This window comes from Monodon monoceros, unplaced genomic scaffold (genome assembly GCF_005190385.1).
Source record: "Monodon monoceros isolate NGI ecotype Baffin Bay Population unplaced genomic scaffold, NGI_Narwhal_1 Super_Scaffold_14, whole genome shotgun sequence".
In the NCBI taxonomy this organism is placed as follows: Eukaryota; Metazoa; Chordata; class Mammalia; order Artiodactyla; family Monodontidae; genus Monodon; species Monodon monoceros.
This window is the reverse complement of record NW_021703770.1, coordinates 39,729,151-39,754,437: the sequence shown is the minus strand read 5'-3', so window position 1 is coordinate 39,754,437 and position 25,287 is coordinate 39,729,151. Positions and strand designations below refer to the sequence as shown.

The following is a 25,287-nucleotide window of genomic DNA, read 5'->3' as shown; positions in this document are numbered from 1 at the left end:
CAGCCAAACTACTGAGCTTCTCCTCCAGGACCTTACTCCCAGAGTGGACAAATAGGCTCTGGGCAGCTCCCCAACTATCCAGGGAGGGAATAGCATCCCAGGCACCAAACTTCTGTAGGCCCACTCCCAGCGAGGCCCCATGCTCTGAGGAAGGGAGAAAAGCACAGCTGCTCTGCTTGGTGATGGCAAATCAGGTGCTCGTCCTTAAGCCTCCAAACAACAGGATGGGAGACCCCATGGGCAGGCAACAGGTGTATAAAACAGAGAGTGGTGGGGAGGCTTCTCCCAACTCAGGCTCACTTTATTCCCTGAGTAGTTAAATTCCCTCTTGCTGTCAAGGGGAGGGAGTTACCCCAAGGTAGATTGCCTTCCAGCTCCCTGCTGCTCTCTGCAGAAATCTTGGAAATATCCAACTCTCTCTTCTCCCATATTCACTTTTAATTCTGCAATAATTCATTCATCCATTTAATCCAAATATTTAACAGGCTTTTAACATGTGTCAGGTATTTTTCCAGGTGCTAAATCCCTGTACATCCTAGACAGAGAACAGAAAAGCAAATAAATATGTAGTGAAAAAAAAAAGAAAAGAAGTCAGGTGTCATGAAGGAAAATCAACAGGGTTAGGGAAGAGAGAGCAATGGAGACAGAAAGGCCTCTCTAAAGGAGATAAAGTTAGAGCAGGGACATGAAGAGTAAGAAGGAGCAGCCGTGGGCATTAAATTATAGCCTAGTGGGCTTCCCTGGTGGCTTCCCTGGTGGCACAGTGGTTGAGAGTCTGCCTGCCGATGCAGAGGACATGGGTTCGTGTCCCGGTTCGGGAAGATCCCACATGCCACGGAGCGGCTGGGCCCGTGAGCCATGGCCGCTGAGCCTGCGCGTCCGGAGCCTGTGCTCCATAACGGGAGAGGCCACAACAGTGAGAGGCCCGCGTTCCACACACACACACACAAAAATTATAGCCTAGTGACCACAAAGATCTCAGGCCTACAAACTGTGTATTTAGAAACCAACGCTTATATATACAGTATTTCCCAGATTCTGGATATGCAGATTGTCTCCAGAGCCCTTCCCAGGTATCTGCAAATTCTCAAAGGCTTTTTTTAATTCTTCTTGTATATACTTTGGTGGGAGAGTTGGTGACAATGAAGCATTCAAAAGGTGGAAAGTGGAAAGGAAGGAGAAATCAATGGCCCTGGCCAAGACTGCAGCTAGTCACCCTCTATCTTTGACTAGTTATTCTAAGCAACCCCAGTGCTGGTGGCTCCCTTACCCAGTTGCTGACGCACCACATCCAGCCACCACCATCACACTCATGTACTCCTTAGGGAACACAAGGCACTTCTGCCAAGTGCACATCTTGTTCCTGGACGGGATGTGACCATGAAAGGGTCCAGATTATACAGTCTCACTAAAAGCAGTACAAAGGTAAAAAGAGGTTTTCGTGGGGAAGCAATATTTTGGCTTGTGTTTTGGACAGATAACCAGCAGCAACATGGAGATGGGAAGATGGGTTAAGAGGCTGTGCCTATAATCCAAGCCTACTGACGATGACCTAAGCTAAATCCTTAGCCATAAAGAAACAAAGAGGAAGATGGGTCCTGCTGACTTTAGAGAGGCAGACTCAACAAAGCTCTGCAGCTGTTTGCATACAGGTGAGGTTTCCAACCTAGGATGCTGGGGGATGGTGAAGTTGTGGAAGGGTTCAGAACACAGGAAGACAGGCAGGTCAGAATGGAAGCAGGAGATCATGGGACAGGCTCGGGACACAGTGCACTGGAGTTCCACGTAGTCAAAGATGTGCCGTAGGTAGCGGGATGTATCCTCTTTCCTGTGTGTTAACACCTTTTGGGCACAGGGCTGTTCAACAAAGTCTCATGAAGCACTGCTGTGTTCCATGCCCAAAGCAATGCTATACACCCATTATTTCATTTCATCCTCTATAGCCTCAGCCAGTAGGTTTGTCAGCTCCATGTTGACATATGAGGAAACTGTGGCTCAGAAAGCTTAATTTTCCCAAGGCCAGAGAGCTCTTTGAGCCATGCTCTCCCTGCTACTCATCTCCATAGCAACACCCTAGACACCCCACGCTGGGCTCTCCCATTCTGCTCTCGTGCTCTGAGTCCTTGGGGAAGGAAGGTGGTCCTCAATTCCTGATGGGTTAGGAATTTAAGAATACCTATGCTTGAAGAACTCAGAAGAAGAGTCCTTCTAAGCCTACCTCACAACCTCGTACCATGGAGAAGCAACAGAGCATAGTGGTGATGGGCACAGACTCTGAATCCATCCTGCTGGGTTTGGATACCTGCTCTGCCAATTACTATCAATAGTTGTGTGACCTCTGGTAGGTTCTTTAACCTCTCTGTGCCTTGCTTTACCCACTTGTAACTAAAATATTAGTACAAAACCAATATTGTTATTGTGAACATTGAGTTAGTATAGAAATAGAAATAGAAAGTACTTAGAATAACATCTGGCACATGATATGTACTACTTACATGGAGCTAGCTGACAGTCCTGTTGGAATGTCTCTAGTGACATCAATTTTACTGCCAGTCTCCTTGAAATGCTGTGTCCTAATGGAAGCAGTCAGGCAACCTGGGCCCTGGTAATAACTAAGATATATCACTATAATTATGTTGTTACTGCTTCTTTTTAACTTTTTTATTTTACCTAATTAAGTCCACACATTGATTCTGCAAAATCTTATTATTAATCTGGTGCAAAGTACCAGATTAGAGGTTGGAAGACCTGAGAAGTGAATCAGAAAAAATACCTGTCCAGAAGTAGCTTACTGCAGTAAGTAAACTCTGTCAAACACAGTGATCAATTTGTCCAAACAAAAAGCCAACTCAGTAAAACCTGTATTTTTGGTCTAAGTTTCTTTTTCCTCAGTCAGAACAAAGACATGGTTCAGAGATGGTAGTTGCTGATTGGACATCAACGTGGCATCCCTATACTCTCAAGGAAGCTCAAGTAATCTCCCTCAGGTCCCATGGGGAAATGTGAGCCACAGATGTAAAGTGGCTTAACCAAAGCCACCAGGCTAATTTCCATCATAGGTGGAAACAAAATCAATCGCTCCAGCTCCAAATACAGTGAGCTTACCACTAGACATGCTGACTTGACATTCTGCTCCCCACTCCACTAGGTCACTGCTCAACATGCTTTTTTGATCATGTAACCCTATCAGCAAAAAACAGTTGAGCAGACAACACAATATATGCATTATAAATATTCTGCTATACCAATACATTAATTACATTATAAAAACTACAAAACTGTAAATTTAAGAGTTGAGTTTTTTTTTCTTTACCTAAGTGGATCATCTTGTGCATACCTGGAGTGGATGGTCCTCTCACTTTTAGAAACCACAGTGCTGGGTGCTGTCCCAGGAAGCCAGTGGAAATAGTATAGAACAGCTTTTGTGACTGTATTTGTATTCTATTGTCACTGTAATAGACTACCACAAATTCAGTAGCTTAAAACTACACATTTATTTTCTCATGGCTCCATGAGTCAGGAGTCCGGGCACAGCATGGCTCAGTTGGTTCTCTCTAAGTGTCTCACAAGGCTGAAAATCAAGGTGTCTGCAGGGCTGTGTTCCTCTCTGGAGGTACTAGGGGAGAAGTCAGGTCCCTGAGGTTGTAGGACTAAGGTCCCTGTTTCCTTGCCAGCTGTTGGCCAGGGGTTGGTCTCGGCTTCTAGAGACTGCTCATCTTCCCAGGCTTGGGGCCCTTCATCTTCAAAGCCAGCAAATGGTGGGCTGAATCTTTCCCAGACTTCGAATCTCTCTGATTTCCCTTCTGCCTCATCTCTCTGACAGCCAAATCACTTCTCTAAGACTCAATTTCTTCGGCAGAAAAATAGGGAAAATACCATCTACCTCAGATGACTGGTTTGAGGATTCGATGGGAGAATAGATACGAAATTATTTTGAATACTGTGAAGCAACAGATGTGAGGAGAGGTGGGATTTGGGGGGAATTAAAAGGGAAAAGAAAGGACAGGGAAGCTTTTCTCTGCATTTAAGATGATCAGTATGACTCTGATGATAGAAGAATAAGAGTCCGAAGAACACTAAAATTAAGGGAGATATTATTTGTAAAAGCATTTTGTAAATGCTATAGTGGTATATAAAAGTTGGAAATTTTTATAAAATATACACCAAATGAAACACAAATTAACATTAAGGCTTATTGAGATTTACCCTGCATCCCCAAAACGATCATAATTTAAAATCGAAATGAGGAAAAACTGAACATGAGCCAGCATCATACCACAGAGCTACAGATAAGCAAATACCATTTGGTAAGAACAAGTATGCCCTGGGCTCCACAGATATTGTCATGGAGTCAGTTACTTAACTTCATGCCCCAAATGTAAAATGGGAATAATAATAATAATAGCACCTACCGTAGGGTTGTGAGAATTAAAGAACGCATGTAGGATACTTAGCATGGTGCTAGGCTATAAATATTATCTATTATTTCATCATTGAACTCCAAAGAATGAGACTATGATCAATGAATCATAAAGCCAAAAATGTGGCAACCAATAATCTATTGCTAGCTCACAGCCCTTTTAAGACAGTAAAAAGACTCACATATCCCTCAAAAAATAATATGCAAAAAGAATAAAAATATCTTTCAAGTCACTGTAGATAACAGGTATTTTACCCATTATGTACTCTAACCTGATGTTGTGTTTTTGTAGCTTTCAAGACATGGAGCAATCATTCAGCTAAAAGCAAAGGGTTTTATGAATTTGCAGTTCTGGAAGATGCTTCCGGCAGGTGTACCTCCATCCTGAGAAGATTTAGTTAGGGCTTGGTTGCCTAGATTGTTGACACCTGGTGGTTTTTATAGCACATGCTCACCTAAGAGTAATGGCAAAGGAGAGGACCGGGTGTAGACAGATGCATTACACTCTGGGCATGAGTAAACGCTGCATTATCCAGCTGCACGTCACACATTCAAGCATTATACACACCACAGCAACTGTGCCCCAGTCTTGGCAGAATTTCAAGATACTCTGAACTTGAATGCCCCCAAGAGACCTGTTGAGGAACAAAAAGAAAGTAAAAGTAGAGATTTAAAATATCAAATGCCTTATTGCCTGATGTGTTACTGTTTAACAGATGTAATTTAAAACGAAAATCAAAGGACTTTTCCTTTCAATGTGACAGGCCCAAGGGAAATTCTTAAAATAGAAAATATGAAGCAAATCCAAGTTAAGATTCTATGAGAAATGAAAGAAAGAAAGAAAACACTGAAAGAAAAGTCAGTGAAAGAAGAAAAACTATAAAAGGACAACAATGAGACTTCAGAATGGCTGGAAATTTGGAGGAGACTATTTCAAAAAATGTATTTCTTCATACAACAACTATTAACTAAGCACCTACTATGTATCAAGCACTATGCTAGGAGGCCTCAGAGAGCTAACCTATGGGGGGGAACAAGTAAACATAGAGGGACATTTCATGACAGGTGTAAGTAAAAACAGAATGACAGGGAAAGGCCAGGGGAGGGGCACCTAGCTCTGTGGCATCAGGTAAGAAGGAAGAAGATAAACACAAGAAGACAAACGACCGTCAATAGAAAAGGGAGATAGAGCTGCCCCGACCGAGGGAAAGTTCTTCCTCCCTGGGCCTCAGTTCTCCCAGACATAAATGAAGGTTCCTGGGCTGTGTGATCAGCTCAGGAATCCTATGAATACTGTAGGCAGAAGATCATTTTAATTCCTCTCATTCTTCATACTCCACCTTCAATATGTTGGAAATGCTATCAGTGCTACATTCAAAATATATCTCCAGAATCTGACCTCCTCTCTCTCTCCATCCATCATTATCCCTGTGGCCTGAGTCAACATCACCTCTCATCTGGATTGATGCCATGTCCTCCTACCCAGTCTGCTTCTCTACTCCATTCTCAAGAGCAGCCAGAGGGAGCCCATTCTCCTGGAGCAGGGCAGTCCTCTGTCCAGAATACTGCAGTGCCTTCCCACTGCCCTCAGGCTCATGGACACAGTATGGTCTCTGCTCCACCCCACCTCCACTCCTGTTACGCCCCCTTCCACACTCCTCTCCAGCTGCACTGGCCTATTTGCCATTTTTCCAACACTCTTCACAGGAACCCCTCTCTTTGCTCTAGCAGTTTTTGCTCTTGCCTCAGGTTCGCTCTGCTGATGTTCTCATCTCCCTCAAAGCTTTTCTCAAATTTTGTAACTGAGCAGGACCCTATGGGGCCTTCCTGGGACAGACCCCTCCCCCATATCCTCTGCTTTAACTCCTCTCTTAAGTAGCCTAGAAAATAGTATCTGACGCACGTTTCCTGAGTTGTTTTACAGATTCTAAAACCCCCACCAAATGGAAGATGTTAACCACTTGATGACCATGAACATGTAGCCCCCAGGCTCCCCAGCCTGGAGCCTAAAGACTGATAATGTTAACCCCTGTTACTTCACCATCAGCCAATCAGAGGGTTGTGCATGAGCTGATCACATACCCTGGGATGCCCCTCCCCACCTTGCCTTTAAGAATTCTTTGCTGAAACCCATGGGGAGTTCGGGTGTTTTGAGCACTAGCTACCCTGGACTCCTTGCTTGGCACCTGCAATAAATGCTGCACTTTCCTTCACCGCAACCTGGCGTCAGTAGATTGTCTTTACTGCATGTGGGGGAGCAGACCCAAGTTTGGTTCAGTTACAATTTCACATTCTCTGCGAGGCCTACTCTGACCATCTAGGAAACCCTACAACCTATGCCTACACTCCTGTTCGTCCTCATCATCTGATAAGTTACTTATTTGTTGTGTGTATTGCTTACTGTCACCCTCCTTCCCTCTAGAATGGAAACTCCAAGAGGGCAGGGATCTCTGTGTGCTTTGCTAACCACTAGCCACTGTGTCTTAGAACAGTACCTAGGACACAATAAGCACCTGGTAAGTATTTGTTGAATGAGTGAATACACCAATCTAAAGACAGATAAAAAAAGCAAGCAAATCACAGGATCTGCTGGGAAGACTCCTGGCCACCCTTTTCTTCGCCCAGCTCACTGTGCAGTTTAATAGAAGATAGGAGGGGAGAAGACTGGGCCCTCACAGAACCAGTGCACCAGAGAGCATGGCAGAATGGAAGAATACAGCACAGGGTGTCTGAAACAGGATTTTAGTTTTGATTTTGCCACTACTGTGTGACCTGGGCTTCAATTTTCTTGTTTATAAAAGGAGAGGTTAGGTTAGATCAGGAAGAGGCAAACCTCTGCCCTCGGGCCAGATCCAGCCCACTTCCCTGTTTTTATAAACAAAGTTTTATTAGAACACAACCTCGCCCGTTCATTTACATATTGTCTAGGGCTGCTTAATGCCACAGCTGCAGAGCTGAGCAGTGATGACGGAGACAGTACAGTCTGCAGAGCCTAAAACACTTACACACCCGAACCTTTACAGAAAAAGTCTGCCAACCCCTGGGCTAAACCACCAGCATGTAAGAGCCAGAAAAGCAGACTTTGTTTTGTTCACCACCTTCCCCCCAGCAGCTAGACCTGTGCCTGGCATATGGCAGGTATTCAATACGTATTTGAAGAACTCAGAGGTTTTCAGGCTACTTCACTGAGCCTTGAGCAGGTTAAATAATAATAGCAGTAGCTGATAGTACCACATGCAAGGAACAGCCTAAGCATTTAACTTATATCAACAACCCCATGAGAAAAGTTTTATTCTTATCACCCCCATTTTATAGATGGATAAACTGAGGCAAAAGAGGATTAAGTAACTTGCCCTTCTAAGTAAGTGGGACAAGTTGGGACCTGAACCCAAGCAGTCTAATGCCACAGTTCATACTTGTAACCACGGCACACACTGCCTCTCACCTGGCCAAAGGGACAAGGACAACTGCTTGTTTATCTGTTTTGTCTGTTGGCTTCTACACTTGCTTTTACTTAAAGAAAGGATCTCTAAATTTTTTAAAGTTTGAAAATCACTGAACTGAATCTAAGTCACTTTAACACTCTAAAATCTAATTTTAGCAGAGCTACTCTAAAGAAAAAAGTTAATAAAATTGCAACCTGTGCCCCGACCTTCCCTCTTCACACACGGGGCCCAAAAAACATTGTTACATGAGTCCACGGCAGGACACCACACGCCCCGAACTGCAGAAGATGGAGAAGACTCACTGCTTCTCAAAGAAAGAATAACTAAAAAAACAATTGTAACTTTTATATCCATTGCACTCTCCAAAAAATACAGGAAAGAACAGATTCAAAGGGAATTAGAATCTAATTCAACTTTTAATTGATTCACTTATTGCAGAAGCTTAGAGGATGAGCTGGAAAGGTGCACAACACATGAAGAATTCCAAAGACTGAATCTGCAGCTGGTAAAAGCATGGAGTGGCATGAAATTTCACTCCAAATTCCAAGGCTCCTGCTCTTGGCCCTAAGCTGCTCTTATTTTTCAGCATGTGAGCACATGTTTTCCAACACAGAGACATCAATAAGTCAGGCCAAGGATAATCTCTAGGTCATTAATTAAAGCCTGTGTACAGGCATGCACACGATATCATCATACATAGCATACGGAGCCATAAACACTACGTGGAACCAGCAACTACAAATTATGAGCATATAATTCCCTTGAGCTTCATAAACCATAAAAATGAAGCTCAAGTGGTTTGTGCAGTCATTTGAATCCCAGAAGGAAATGCAGCACCATGATTCAAAAGTTGCTTATTGTTTACTTTTATATAATGGATGGATCCTACTTCTCAATTCACGCGTGCCCTCCTCCCACTGGGGCCATCCATCCTCATCCATCCATCCTGACTCTCCCTGTCAGCCATCCCCTCCCAGCCTGGCTTCCCCCAAGCTCTCCCCTCTTCACAGAAAAGGCTCCTCCATGGCAGGAGCAGAGACAGCAGCCTGGTGGGAGTCTGGGGCTTCTCATCTTACCAGCAAATTTGAACAATTCACAAGAGCAGTGTAACTCTGTGAATCGTCAATAACTGTTTTTCATGGGACACAGCATATGTAACGCTGCATTCCATGTATTATGACCTACTTACAGATTTGGAAAAACAATGGTTATTGAGCATTAATTTCTTTGTTATTGTTTTAAATGATTTCTTCCCATTCCCTTTTCCTCAAACTCAAGTCTCCACTCAAAACTATGATATCCTTTCCTTAAATCCTACACATTCATCCACTTATTAACCTAACAATAAGAAAACAAATATTTAGTGATCACTGATTATGTACTTAGAAATGTGCAGTAATCAGAAAGATGTTTTCTCTTCACAAGAATGTGCAATCTGGTTTTAAAGTAAAATAAAATAAAATACACTGCAGAGCATGGGAATTGGAGTCAGGTAAACCAGGGTTATATCTGAATTCTGCTGCTTCTTAACTGTGTGGTATTAGGTGTGACAATTTCTGACAGCAATAATTTTCTCATCAGAATAAGTGAAAATGGTAATATTTGCTTCTCTGAGTTGCTGTGAGAGTTCATAACATATACCTCTTACTTGCTACATGCCCTTGGGTAAGTTACATAACTATTCAGTGCCTCCGTTTCCTCAGTCTGTAAAATGGGGACTATAAGTGTTCTTCTCCTAAGGTTATTCTGAGGATTAAATGTGTTACTACATGCAAAACATGCAGAAGAGTACTTGGTACATCATAAGTGCTCAGTAAACGTTAGTGGCTCTGATTGTTTCTCTACATGAAGTGCCTATTCCATACCATTTAGTAGGTGTTCAAAGTATTATAAAATAATATCAGTAATAAATAAGAAGTTATTTCATGCCAAATTGTGTACAGACTAAAATAATTTTTTAAGCAGAGAAACACTCCCCAAAGAAGTGAACACAGGGACTCAAACACTATACATCCACGTTAAAAGCAGCATCATTCACAACAGCCAGAATGCGGAAGAAACCCAAGTGTCCACTGACAGGTGAATAGGTAAACAAAGGTGGTACATACATATAATGGAGTTTTACTCAGCCTTAAAAAGGAATGAAATTCTGATGTATGCTACAACATGGATGAAACCTGAAGACATTATGCTACATGAAAGAAGTCAGTCACAAGAGCACAAATATTGTATGATTCCACTTACATGAGGTACCTAGAGAAGTCAAATTTATGGAAACAGAAAGTAACAAGGTGGCTTCCAGGAGCTGGAGAGATGGGGTATAGAGTTTCAATTTGGGGAAGATGAAAAATTTCTAGAGATGGTGGTGATGGTTGCACAACAGTGCAAACGTATTTAATGCCACATTACATGTACACTAAAAAATAATTTAAACGGTAAATTTTATATTATGTAACTTTACCACACAAAAAAGTTTAGAAACAGAGGGCACTATAAAGAGGGCCCAAGAAGTCTAGGAAGTCTCCTTAGAGCAAGTGGCACAATAACTGCACCTTAAAAGATAGAAAGATCTGAGGAAATGTCATGTTTCCATGACATGACATGACTTGTCAGGTCAAGTGAGGGGAACATGCAAGTGAGGGCCCGGTTGGGAAAGAAGCAAGACGGCACGAGGCAGGCCCAGCCGGAGGCGGGCTCTCTGCTGACTGGGGAGAGCGAGACCACGGTGAGGAGGCCTGGGTGCAGCCCACACCTCCTCCTTCCTGCCAAGTTACCAGCGCCCACCCTCAAGCCATCCTGCGCTAACTTCAGAATTCATGCCACCTCTCAAACGGGTACCTTTCATCTCTCTTCACAGTTCCTCTTCCTTGGAAATCCCTTTGTTCTGATGAATTCCACTCCCTGAAGACCAGGTTCCAAGGTCACCTCCTTGGCAAAGGCTTCCCTGACTCCGGAACTTCCCCTACACTTTCTCTCAACAAGAACCAATGCTCTTCAAAAGTGGGGCTTTTATCTTTTTCCTATATCCAGGTCCTGGCACCATGCTGGATGCACTGTTGGTGCTCAATAAATTTGTGTGGAGCAGGTGAATCCTGGGGAAGCTCAATCAGTAGAGCTGAGACTCGATGCACTGGGTACTGGTTAAGACAGGGAGGTGATGATGTGAGTGGGGGTAAAGGAAGGATGAGTCCCCAAACAAGCACACACAATGGATTGGAAGGGCTGAGAGACTGAGTCCAAGGAAGCAACCAGGAGGACCATGCCCAAGTCCAGGCAGGAAGATATGGGGGTCTGGATTAAGTAATCATGATGAGGATGGAGAGAACTATTTAGAGAACCACCCCCCCAGTAACTGATTAAAAATGAAAAGTCAAGAGCATTGATAAAGTTTTTTAATGGGTTAAATTTTTTTTTTTTTTTTTTTTGCGGTTTGCGGTCTCTCACTGTTGTGGCCTCTCCCGTTGCGGAGCACAGGCTCCGGACGCGCAGGCTCAGAGGCCATGGCTCACAGGCCCAGCCGCTCTGCGGCATGTGGGATCTTCCCGGACCGTGGTACGAACCCGCGTCCCCTGCATCAGCAGGCGGACTCTCAACCACTGCGCCACCAGGGAAACCTGGGTTAAATTTTGTACTGTGGATGGTTGAAATTATATGGCTTCATTGATTGAGACCTAGAGAATGGCAGGATGAAGATGTTTCGTGGGCAGAGTGCTGGTTTCCCATGAAGCTGAGTCTCTGTGTTTACAGGAAGAGGAGAATGACAAGAAGTCCTGCCCGAAGAGTCACTCACACATCACTCTCCAGGCTGCTACCTTTTCAACCTATTCCAGGCCCCTTCCCATCTTTAAAGGCACCTGTCTTCACAAAACAAAGAGACTAGTCTTCAAAGCTACTTCATTACCAGAACTTAAAAAATAAAAATTAAGTTCAGTTATATATAACATTCAGTAGGAGATGAGTAGAAGGAACTTAACATACCTCCTTGAAGGAAAGAGTAACCTGGTCTAAACACCAGAAGGGTATATTTTAAGGTCCCTGTGTGACTCTAAACAAGGGAGACACATCCCCTACTTACCCTCTCCCCACTGTGGTGGCCTCTGGGTCAATGCTAACTTTGGCCTCCTGCCTGCCAATCAGACTGACCAGAAAAATGCCATAGCTTAGAGGACTCACATGCTCTAACAGAAATAATCCAAGGTGCCTTCTAGTTTCCTCTTAAGGGACGTTGATTATTTGCCAATATACATACTGCAGCTTTGCAACAAGAAATTTTTGCTTCAGATAGTGGGAAGCTCCTGGTCTAAATATACATTGGTGGTGAGCACAGTTATGTCAGGGAATCATGACAGGGCAACAGACGGATGCTCTTATCTCTGCCTTCAGGAGATGACTATCTCACTATGATCACCCTCCAACACAAAGGGGGAAACTGAGTCCCCTGAAAACAGGCTTTCCCATTGAGGGTACACTGATTGACGCGGACAGCACCACCGCAGTGCTAGGAGCATCCTCAGAACACCAAAAGGCTACATATGGCCAAAAGGCTGTGGAAAATAAGCAGAATTGTTTAATAATTAAATCAGTATTATGTCAGTGCTAGACTTCCTTCGGGAAAAATTATTTCTCAGACAATCAACAAATAATTTGAGATGGGTAGACTACCTGCCGACTGATAATAGAGATTCTCACAAAAGTCAAGTCATAAAACTCCAGGAAATGAAACTAAAAAGCAAGGTAAGTCACCATCAGTTTATTTATGTTATTCATACCATTCTAATTGTAAAACTCGATCTAAAGATGATCATCCCAGCAGGGTTACGGAGGTTCCATCTCAGTGCTTGCCACGGTTTCCAAAGACACATGTGCTCCTGCCTGCCCTTCCCACATACAGAGCCGCTCGCTGGTCCCCCAAGAAGGTGACAAAGAGTTGTTCTCCCCCTTCAATCCCTGCATCACTAGAACCACTAAACATAGACTCTCAGGATTTTAAGCCTAGGAGAGCACTCATTTACTAGTTCTCTCCCAGAAAATACAAACAGGGATCATAGAATGAATTCTGGAAACACTCATTGATTTCTAAATGCTGGTCCTAGGACCTGTGACCATTAGGATGACATTTTTTACCAGTCCAAGGAAAAATGAGGAGAATAAGGATGATGGGATGAGTTTTCCAAAGATAAATTTGAATTTAAAGAACTGGATTTTTTTTTCTGATAATATACACTTCCTATATACACAGATGTGAATGTCATTTTATTCACAAAATGAAGGTAACACATCATACTAGATTTTTTAATATCTTTACAAAATATGATTGTCAATCCCCAAACATTGTTTTTGAAATATTGTTAGCTGATGAGATTTAATAGATTGGGAACTGTCCACTTGTCTAGCTTTCCCTTCTTTGCTTTAATCTTTGGGGCCACGGGCGCACTCCTCAGCTCACGGTGCACAGCCGTCATCAATCCGCACAAGGCTCCCCTTCCTGCATCAGCTTACCCTCATCCCTGCTCCACATTCCTCCTCCACTCCACCAGCTAAGTGCCCACCTCATAATGGTTACTGAAAAAGATAAGCAACAGTCCATGCACATTAAAAGAGTATTTACACACAAGCAGCATCATTTATTTTATAAGTACCTATACACATCCAAGAACCTACATCAGTTCTCTCATTTTATGAATAAAGTAATTGAGGACCAAAGAAGTGAAGTGACTTGCCCTTGGTCACAAGAAGGTATAAGCCATCTTGTACTCCCTCTATTTTTCAATAAGGTTTCTGGCCATTTCCCTAAAAGAAAATACACATATACACACTTTTTTAAATTTCTGAAAGAAATAAAATTAATTGCCCTCGTTCATTGAAATACTCATTAAATCTCAAAATCAAAACTTCCTATGAGTCTAGCTATTTCTATAAGGTTATACTGATCACTTGAAAGGTCTTGTGGACTTGATTCATCTAGGATATCATGAGTTGGAAAACAATTTAATAGGCATATTTTTAATGTGATATACATAAGTTTGCTTTAGGGATCCTCAGAGGTGTTTTTGTTAAAAAAAAAAAAATCAGGGACCATTTTAACCAAACAATCTAGAAACTCATTTAGGATGCCTCTTAGCTCACCCCATTTTTTCAAACCTTGAGTCCTATCTTCTCTGGCATCTCCTTTCCAGATCCCAAGAGAAAGCATTTTCCTCAAGTCCCACCACCACCACTTGCATTCTATTTTCTACCTTCAAGGTTGGCTTTAGAAAGTGTCTCCTTTAGATACATCAGAGTCAGACTCCCCCACGGACGCGTCCAGCTGAAGCCACAGGCTGGAGCACTGCACAACTCTTTTCTCACACCCCCATTAGAATTCATGAAGCAACTGATTCTAGTACATGCACCCAAAATATTGAATTTGTTACTTCCAAGTACAAATCATAGGGTAATTTCATCTAAGTGTTTATAAAATACTGTAAAGTAGCATCCTATTGTTACCCGCCCTTCATCTACAAGAAATGATGCCTTCATTGATGGGCTACCTGCCCCATAGGTTCTGACAAAGGAGATGGCTTAATTGAAGACTTGTTTATTTTATAATGAATAGCAGAAAAAGGGTCCCGTTCTTGGCTTGGAGATTCCAAATTTAAACTGAAATCCCTCTAAAAGCCAGTAACCAATTCTAGGACCTAACAGAGCCCAGCAGTATATCACTGCAAGCCTGTAAAGCCACAGGCAACCTTGAACATCCGCACTATGTCAAGAGCTTTAGTACTCCTTGGTTGAGAAGTGTCACAAGAATTAGGTTCTCTAATCACCAGCCTGAGACTAACACTGTGGAGTTTATTTCAGCAGAAGTGATGTTATTTCATAGCAAGAATGGCTTTCACTGCTGTATGAAAGAAAACTTCCTTGCCTTAACCATTTGCATCCACCACTAATTATAACCATCCAACTTCTTTCTACAAACCACTCTCTGATCGCAGCAGGACTACCCACTATTAAAATGCTTATTGGTTAGATTCCTTCTTCTATGGCTTTTCTTAGACCTCACCCTGATGAAGTAAGCTTTAGTCTCTTACACATTGCTTCTACTGTATTTGTAAAAAATAAATCTTCAGATAAAGTACTCTATGTTTTAAAAGACAAAACAGAGACCTTCAAGATGGCGGAGGAGTAAGATGTGGACATCACCTTCCTCCCCACTAATACATCAGAAATACACCTACATGTGGAACAACTCCTACAAAACACCTACTGACCACAGGTAGAAGACCTCAGACTTCCCAAAAGGCAAGAAACTCCCCATGTACCTGGCCGTGTGGCTGACAGGGTCTTGGTGCTCTGGCCAGGTGTCAGGCCTGTGCCTCTGAGATGGGAGAGCTGAGTTCAGCACATTGGTCTACCAAAAACCTCCTGTCTCAACATAATATCAAACAGCAAAAGCTCTCCCAAAGATCTCCATCTCAACGCTAAGACCAGCTCCACTCAAAAACCAGCAAGCTACAGTGCTAGATACCCTATGCCAAACAACTAGCAAGACAGGTACACAACCCCACTCATTAGCAGAGAGGCTGCCTAAAATCATAAGGTCACAGACACCCCAAAATACAACACCAGACACTGTCCTGTACACCAGAAAGACAAGGTCCAGCCTCATCCACCAGAACACAGGCACCAGTCCCCTCCACTAGGAAATCTCACAACCCACTGAACAAACGTAGCCACTGGGGGGCAGACACCAAACACAACAGGAAATACGAACATGCAGCCCCTGCAGACTGTGAAAAGGAGACCCTAAACACAGTAAGTTAAGCAAAATGAGAAGACAGAGAAACACACAGCAGATGAAGGAGGAAGGTAAAAACCCACCAAACCAAACAAATGAAGAGGAAATAGGCAGTCTACCTGAAAAAGAAATCAGAGTAATGATAGTAAACATGATCCAAAATCTTGGAGATAGTATGGAGAGAATAAAAGAAACGTGTAACAAGGACCTAGAAGAACTAAAGATGAAACAAGCAACAATGAACAACACAATAAATGAAATTAAAAATTCTATAGAAGGAATCAATAGCAGAATAACTGAGGCAGAAGAACGGATAAGTGACCTGGAAAATAAAATAGTGCAAATAACTACTGCACAGCAGAATAAAGAAAAAAGAATGAAAAGAATTGAGGACAGTATCAGAGACCTCTGGGACAAAAATAAATGCACCAACATTCTAATTATAGGGGTCCCAGAAGAAGAAGAGAGAAAGAAAGGGACTGAGAAAATATTTGAAGAGATTATAGTTGAAAACTTCCCCAATGTGGGAAAGGAAATAGTCAATCAAGTGCAGGAAGTGCAGAAAGTCCCATACAGGATAAATCCAAGGAGAAACATGTGCCAAGACACATATTAATCAAACTATCAAAAATTAAATACAAAGAAAAACATTAAGAGCAGCAAGGGAAAAACAACAAATAACATACAAAGGAATCCCCATAAGGTTAACAGCTGATCTTTCAGCAGAAACTCTGCAAGCCAGAAGGGAGTGGCAAGACATATTTAAAGTGATGAAAAGGAAAAGCTTACAACCAAGATTACTCTACTGAGCAAGGATCTCATTCAGATTTGACAGAGAAACTAAAACCCTTGCAGACAAGCAAAAGCTAAGAGAATTCAGCACCACCAAACCAGCTTTACAACAAATGCGAAAGAACTTCTCTAGGCAGGAAACACAAGAGAAGGGAAAGACCTACAATAACAAACGCAAAACACTTAAGAAAATGGTAATAGGAACATATATATTTATAACTACCTTAAATGTAATTGTATTATATGCTCTAGCCAAAAGACATAGACTGGCTGAAGGAATCAAAAACAAGACAGGTATATATGCTGTCTACAAGAGACCCACTTCAGTCCTAGGGGCACATACAGATTGAAAGTGAGGGGATGGAAAAAGATATTCAATGCAAATGGAAATCAAAAGAAAGCTGGAGTAGCAATTCTCATATCATAAATCATAGACTTTAAAATAAAGACTATTACATGAGACAAAGAAGGACACTACACAATGATCAAGGGATCAATCCAAGAAGATATAACGATTGTAAATATTTATGCACTCAACATAGGATCATCTCAATACATAAGGGAAATGCTAACAGCCATAAAAGGGGATATCAACAGTAACACAATCATAGTAAGGACCTTTAACACCCCACTTTCACTAATGAATAGATCATCCAAAATGAAAATAAATAAGGAAACAAAAGCTTTACATAATACATTAAACAAGATGTACTTAATCGATATTTATAGGACATTCCATCCAAAAACAACACAATACACTTTCTTCTCAAGTGCTCATGGAACATTCTCCAGGATAAATCATATTCTAGGTCACAATCAAGCCTTGGTAAATTTAAGAAAATTGAAATTGTATCAATTATCTTTTCCGACCACAAAGGTTATAAGACTAGATATCAATTACATGAAAACACCTGTAAAAAATACAAAATCATGGAGGCTAAACAATACACGACTTAATAACTAAGAGATGACTGAAGAAATTAAAGAGGAAATCAAAAAAATATCTAGAAACACATGGCAGTGAAAACAGCACGACCCAAAACCTTTGGGATCAGCAAAAGCAGTTCAAAGAGGGAAGTGTGTAGCAATCCAATCCTACCTCAAGAAACAACAAACATCTCAAATAAACAACCTAAACTTACACCTAAATAATTAGAGAAAGAAGAACAAAAAACCCCTCAAAGTTAGCACAAGGAAAGAAATCATAAAGATCAGATCAGAAATAAATGAAAAAGAAATGAAGAAAACAATAGCAAAAATCAATAAAACTAAATGCTGGTTCTTTGAAAAGATAAACAAAATTGATAAACCACTAGCCAGACTCATCAAGAAAAAAGGGAGAAGCCTCAAATCAATAGATTTAGAAATGAAAAAGGAGAAATAACAACTGACACTGCAGAAATACAAAGGAACATGAGAGATTACTACAAGCAACCATATGCCAGTAAAATGGACAACCTGGAAGAAATGGACAAATTCTTAAGAAAGCACAACCTTCTGAGACTGAACCAGGAAGAAAGAGAAAAGATAAACAGACCAATCACAAGCACTGAAATTGAGACTGTGATTAAAAATCTTCCAACAAACAAAAGCCCAGGACCAGAGGGCTTCACAGGCAAATTCTACCAAGCATTTAGAGAAGAGCTAACACATATCCTTCTCAAACTCTTCCAAAATACAGCAGAGGGAGGAATACTCCTAAACTCATTCTACGAGGCCACCATCACCCTGATACCAAAACCAGACAAAGTTTTCACAAAGAAAGAAAACTACAGAACAATATCACTGATGAACATAGATGCAAAAATCCTCAACAAAATACTAGCAAACAGAATCCAACAGCACATTAAAAGGATCATACACCAGGATCAAGTGGGGTTTATCCCAGGAATGTAAGGATTCTTCAGTATATGCAAATCAATCAATGTGATAAACCATATAAACAAATTGAAGGAGAAAAACCATATGATCATCTCAATGGATGCAGAAAAAATTTTTGACAAAATTCAACACCCATTTTTGATAAAACCCCCCAGAGAGTAGGCACAGAGGGAACTTACCTCAACATAATAAAGGCCATATACAACAGACCCACAACCAACATCGTTCTCAATGGTGAAAAACTGAAAGCATTTCCTCTAAGATCAGGAACAAGACAAGGTTGTCCACTCTCACCACTATTATTCAACATAGTTTTGGAAGTTTTAGCCGCAGCAATCAGGAAGGAAAAGAAACAAAAGGATTCCAAAATGGAAAAGAAGTAAAGCTGTCACTGTTTGCAGATGACATGATACTATACATACAGAATCCTAAAGATGCTACCAGAAAACTATTAGAGCTAATCAATGAATTTGGTAAAGTAGCAGGATACAAAAATGATGCACAGAAATCTCTTGCACACTTATACACTAATGATGAAATATCTGAAAGAGAAATTAAGGAATCACTCCCATTTACCACTGTAACAAAAAGAATAAAATACCTAGGAATAAACCTACCTAAGGAGACTAAACACCTGTATGCAGAAAACTATAAGAAACTGATGAAAGACATTAAACACGATACAAACAGATGGAGAGATATACCATGTTCTTGGATTGGAAGAATCAACATTGTGAAAATGACTCTACTACCCAAAGCAATCTACATATTCAATGCAATCCCTACCAAACTACCAATGGCATTTTTCACAGAACTAGAACAAAAAATTTCACAATTTGTATGGAAACACAAAAGACCCCAAATAGCCAAAACAATCTTGAGAAAGAAGAACGGAGCTTGAGGAATCAGGCTCCCTGACTTCAGACTATACTACAAAGCTACAGTAATCAAGACAGTATGGTACTGGCACAAAAACAGAAATACAGATCAATGGAACAGTGTAGAAAGCCCAGAGATAAACCCACGCACATATGGACACCTTATTTTTGATAAAGGAGGCGGAATATACAATGGAGAAAAGACAGCCTCTTCAATAAGTGGTGCTGGGAAAACTGGACAGCTACATGTAAAAAAATGAAATTAGAACACTCCCTAACACCATACATAAAAATAAACTCAAAATGCGTTACAGACCTAAATGTAAGGTGAGACACTATCAAACTCTTAGAGGAAAACATAGGCAGGACACTCTATGACATAAATCACAGCAAGATCCTTTTTGACCCACCTTCTAGAGAAATGGAAATAAAAACAAAAATAAATGGGACCTAATGAAACTTAAAAGCTTTTGTACGGCAAAAGAAACCATAAACAAGACGAAAAGACAACCCTCAGAATGGGAGAAAATATTTCGAAATGAAGCAACTGACAAAGGATTAATATCCAAAATTTACATGCAGTTCAGTATCAAAAAAAGAAACAACCCAATCCCAAACTGGGCAGAAGACCTAAATAGACATTTCTCCAAAGAAGATATACAGATTGCCAACAAACACATGAAAGGATGCTCAACATCACCGATCATTAGAGAAATGCAAATCAAAACTACAATGAGGTATCACCTCACACCAGTCACAATGGCCATCAGCAAAAAAATCTACAAACAATAAATGCTGGAGAGCGTGTGGAGAAAAGAGAACCCTCTTGCACTGTTGGTGGGCATGTAAACTGATACAGCCACTAAGGAGAACAGTATGGAGGTCCATAAAATACTAAAAATATAGCTACCATACAACCCAGCAATCCCACTACCGGGCATACACCCTGAGAAAACCATAATTCAAAAAGAGTCATGTACCACAATGTTCGTTGCAGCTCTATTTACAATAGCCAGGACATGGAAGCAACCTAAGTATCCATCAACAGATGAATGGATAAAGAAGATGTGGCACAAATATACAATGGAATAGTACTCATCCATAAAAAGAAACGAAATTGAGTTATTTGTAGTGAGGTGGATGGACCTAGAGTCTGTCATACAGAATGAAGTAAGTCAGAAAGAGAAAAACAAATACAGTATGCTAAAACATGTATATGGAATCTAAGAAAAAAAACAAATGGTTCTGAAAAACCTAGGGGCAGGACAGGAATAAAGATGCAGATAGAGAATGGACTTGATGACATGGGGAGGGGGAAGGGTAAGCTGGGACGAAGTGAGAGAGTGACATGGACATATATACACTACCAAACGTAAAATAGATAGCTAGTGGGAAGCAGCCACATAGCACAGGGAGATCAGCTCGGTGCTTTGTGACCACCTAGAGGGTTGGGATAGGGAGGGTTGGAGGGAGACACAAGAAGGAGAAGATATGGGGATATATGTATATGTATAGCTGATTCACTTTGTTATAAAGCAGAAACTAACACACCTTTGTAAAGCAATTATACTCCAATAAAGATATTAAATAAATAAAAGACAAAACAGCATTAAAACTGAACAGATTTCTCATGGAATTTGATCAGTTTAGCCACATAATCACTAATCTGATCTTTACACCAATTAGAAAAGAATGTCTTTGTTTTCTTCTGGTTTAACTATTTGTTGGAAGGGAGGAAGGAAGGAAGGAAGGAAAGAAGGAAGGAAGGAAGGGATGGTCCAATGCCCATCTGGCCTTGAAGGCAGGATGTGTGTCCCCTACTTGTGTACCTTGTCTTATATTTCCCCTCTCAGTAGGAGCCCAGAATTGTGCACACACACTGATGATCTTTTTTCCAATCCAATTTCCCACCATTCTGAACAACCTTAAACTAGGTTGCTCATCAGACAATAAGCAGAGGCACCTGGCAATCCAGAGAAGCCCACAGTGTCATGATGCCTGACTTAACCTCTGCATCCATAGCTTTTCCAACATTTACTAACCATGTGGGTCAAAAGCTACATTACCAACCACAGACAAAGCTGCAACATCAGCAGCAGCTGTCTCCCTCTTCCAGACTACTGCCAGCCTTAAGAACTGGTGAGTAGAAGAATGGAAGGGAAGAGAATGGAATGGAATAGAATGGAATAGAATAGAATAGGATAGGATAGGATAGGATAGGATAGGATAGGATAGGATAGGGTAGGATAGGATAGGATAGGGTAGGATAGGATAGGATAGGATAGGATAGGATAGGGTAGGATAGGATAGGATAGGGTAGGATAGGGTAGGATAGGATAGGATAGGATAGGATAGAATAGGATAGGATAGAATAGGATAGGATAGGGTAGGATAGGATAGGATAGGATAGGATAGGATAGGATAGGATAGGGTAGGATAGGGTAGGGTAGGGTAGGATAGGATAGGATAGAATAGCTCTTCATCCTTCCTGGGGATACAAGCCTCTTTGATTAAGTAAAAATAAAATCTATTAAAACAGTGCTTCATAATGTTACCTCACAGTTCTTTTTTTTCTTGTCACTTATGTTACAAGCAGCATGGATACCTTTAGCCTAAAATGACATGTGACTTGAGAGTAGGAAAAATGGCACACAATTCTCCGTAAGAAGATAAATGATTGTGAAAATAGATAGGTGTGGATACAGACGAATGTAATTTTCATCCTTTAAAAGAAAGAGAGAAAGCGAGCGAGAAACAAAGAAATATTGCTGGAGTCCTGGGTGACCCACACAGATCAAATTATACAGGATGGGGTAATATGATTGCCCGTTCTCAAATCAGCCGGGCAGATGTGCCGCTGCTTTTGCGTGAGCTGCGAGTGACAGCAGAGCCCTGCTGGAAGTCCTACTAAAAGGGAATTACAAGGGTGTGTGTTACTGCAGCAAAATTAAATACAGAAGCACAACCTGCCTGAGGCCTAAAAATCACAGAACCATTGTCTTAACCTTCCAAACACTGTGCATTGAAAGAAAGGGGTGTCATTTTAAAAAATAAAGATTGAGCACAGCAGTGTAACTTAGTTTGATTATTTTGTGTGCCATTAAATAATTGACTCAATTCATCTTTGCTTTTTCTTCCTCCTGATGGCCTCTTCCCTTGTTTATGCTGCCCCCTCGATCTTGACTTTCAATCATGAGATTTCAATCATAAGACTGAAAGGCAAGGATTTAGAAATTATTTCCTCCAAAGAACATTTTAAATAAAACGTGTGGCGAACAGTTTTTATATACCTCAGTAAATACACTTCCATCATCAAAAACAATCTTGTAGCTTTTGAACAAACTAGAATCTTAGCTTTAGAAGAACTATAGCTTCAACCATTAGGGAATCTGGTCAGTTCAGTCAAATCATTTTACGTGTCTGAAAATGTCAGTCAAACTCGTTTTTACACTATATGGATTAGTGATTTTCAAACTGTGTTCCCAGAGCCACAGGACTCCAGAGGACGAAGAGAGATCTCTCACCCTCAGCCCTGTCGACTCTACCTGCCTATCTGCCACACCCCACTGAATCACCTCTGTCACCACCAGGTACCAGCCACTGTCCTTTCACTCAGACCAGTGCAGAAGCCTCCTTATAGCTTTCCTTGCTTCTTCCCCTGCCCACCTCCATCTGTTCTTCACATGGCAGCCCCAGCACTCTTTTTAAAAGATAAACTAGTTCATATTTCTCCCCTGCCTAAGCTTTTTTAACAGCTCCGCATTTTATTTCAAAGAAAATTTAAGCTCCTTGCCTCACTTAAAAAACTCTGCATAACCTGGCATGTATCTACCCATCCTCCAGTTTGTGCCACTCTCTCCCTTACTCACAAAAGCTGCAGTTACAGAAGAAAATATTTTCCCTTCCATGCCTTGAAAATACCAAGCTCCTTCACACCTCAAGGAGTGCAAACCTCAGGGCCTTTGCACATGCTACTCACTCTCTTTTCAGGGCTGGCTCCTCTTCATCTTCAGTTGGAGCCTCCATGCCCCCTCCTCAAAGAAGCTGTCCCTGACCACCCTATCTAAGTAGTTTTCTCCCCAGCATGGTTCCCTGCCACTGCATCCTATTCATTTCTTTCACGGCAGCCATCACAAAGTGTAATCATCAAGTTATTTATTCAATTTACTGATTTGCTGACTGTACCCCCAACTAGACTGAGTTCCACGAGGAGTGATGTTAACACCCATTCCCAGATTCCTTTTGGGCTGCGCCCCTGCCTTATTTCACCATCAGCTTTTAGCAAAATGATAATGCAATTAATGTTTGATAGCTAAATGAAGGAAGGAAGGAATAAATGAGGGAATAAATGAACAAATCAGCCCATTTGTAACAAAGGCGTAAAAGGAGAACATATACAATAGGTAGGCCTAACCACTGCACTCATATCATTACGGCCTGAAATTTAAATTGATAGGAACTCTACATAATCTGAAGTTTCCTTACATGCCCTTTCCTCCCACATCTTAGGGGAAGAGGACAAGGAAAGGGATTAGAAGAAAGTCTTGGATCTGGTTCTCCCCACTCCAACCAGCCTTGCCTCCTGTTTGATGGGGCAAACCAAGGCAAGCACCTGGATGAGCCTGAACCCCTCTGCCAGCAGCTCTCAGCCCTGGTTTAGGAAGCAATCTTTCCTTATTGGCCCATGGTCCTCCTTGCGTGTCGCTCGGGCAGCAAATTCTATGCTTCCTACTCAATTCTATGAGCTCTCCTGGAGCACATATAACATCTGGCAGTACCCTGAAATCACACATCTGGATGCTGCAAAGGTATCTCCATATATAACCCTACTGTTCTGCAGGGAGAAACATTATTTTTGGTTGAAATCACTTTTTCATTTATACCAGGTCAAAGGAAGTTCATTCTTCCAATTGTTCAATTTTCCTCTGAGTTGAATTTTTAATTTTGTCTCATTTTAAAATATTTTTAAATGTACTATTTTATATAGATATACAGCTAAAAGCAAAGGCATGTATTAAGTCTAATTTACAAGAATGAATATATATACATACATATATATAAAAATTAAGTCTTATTTAAAATTCGAATCCACCATGCAATGTCAATGGCTTCTACACAACCATTTATCACACAGTTTATCAATACACTTTACCATTTTTTCGATTTCAAAGAGATTGTTAACTCAAATCTGTCTTAATATTGGGAAGCTCACCTACGAGGAAGTTTTAACTCAATACCAAAAAGAGAGAAGAAACTGATTTATTGTAAAATTTCTAGAAGCAAGTGATGTAATAATTTTCACAAATGATATTCATTTTAAAACTGAATGTCCATGCTCAGAGTTTGCAGACAAATTATAGAGCATTCTGTCACCTCTACATGCTAACAAAATTATAAAGCAATGTTCACACCATTTGGAAGAAAGCTGTTTTTCCATTTCTGTTTCAATAATTTGGTCAAATGTTGAGAAAACAGGGCCTCAAAAGAATCATAAAGTGTGGAAAAGAATGATGATTGCAGGTCTTTTAAATATTGAAGTTAAAATCAAGCCAAATGGATTTTCTTGAAAAACAATTTGTGGCAGATATAATTTAAGCTCCCAAAAGAAAGAAATCATTTCTCTGAGGATCTGATGTTTGCATAGAAAACTACCTGGTGACCAATCCCAGGTCTGTTATATTTCTTAACCCTCTCTATTTCTTTACCGATTTATACATACTTTTCTCTTTTTACTTTAATTTCTTCCTCCTCTTTGCTTTCTGAAAAAAAAAAGAAGAAAGGAAGAAAGGAAGGAAGGAAGGGACTTAGGAGCAGGGGAAGGATTCCTACATTCACAGTTTTTCCTAGTTCATGTGATGATTAGTAAGCACCAAAATATTTCCTATCAAGGACAGTCACTTGAAAAATGGGAGCCTCGGCACGCTGTGTCTTTGATAGACTCCACCCCCTTTCCACATCCTCTCCCCAGATGTAAGAGGCCTGTCGTTCTCCCCCCAAGGGACACCCGCTCTACCACCCTAACTTCGGTCATTATTATTATTATTTCAATGCTATTACTTCAATTTGCCCCCCTCAAAGCAGTGTCTGACTGTT

General features: G+C 41.1%; 1 pseudogene; it reads right to left on the bottom strand.

Annotated features, from left to right (window-relative positions):
• LOC114895329 overlaps positions 1-6,107 on the bottom strand; it is a 182,534-nt pseudogene extending 176,427 nt beyond the window's left edge.
• Between the last annotated feature and the right edge of the window lie 19,180 nt (positions 6,108-25,287).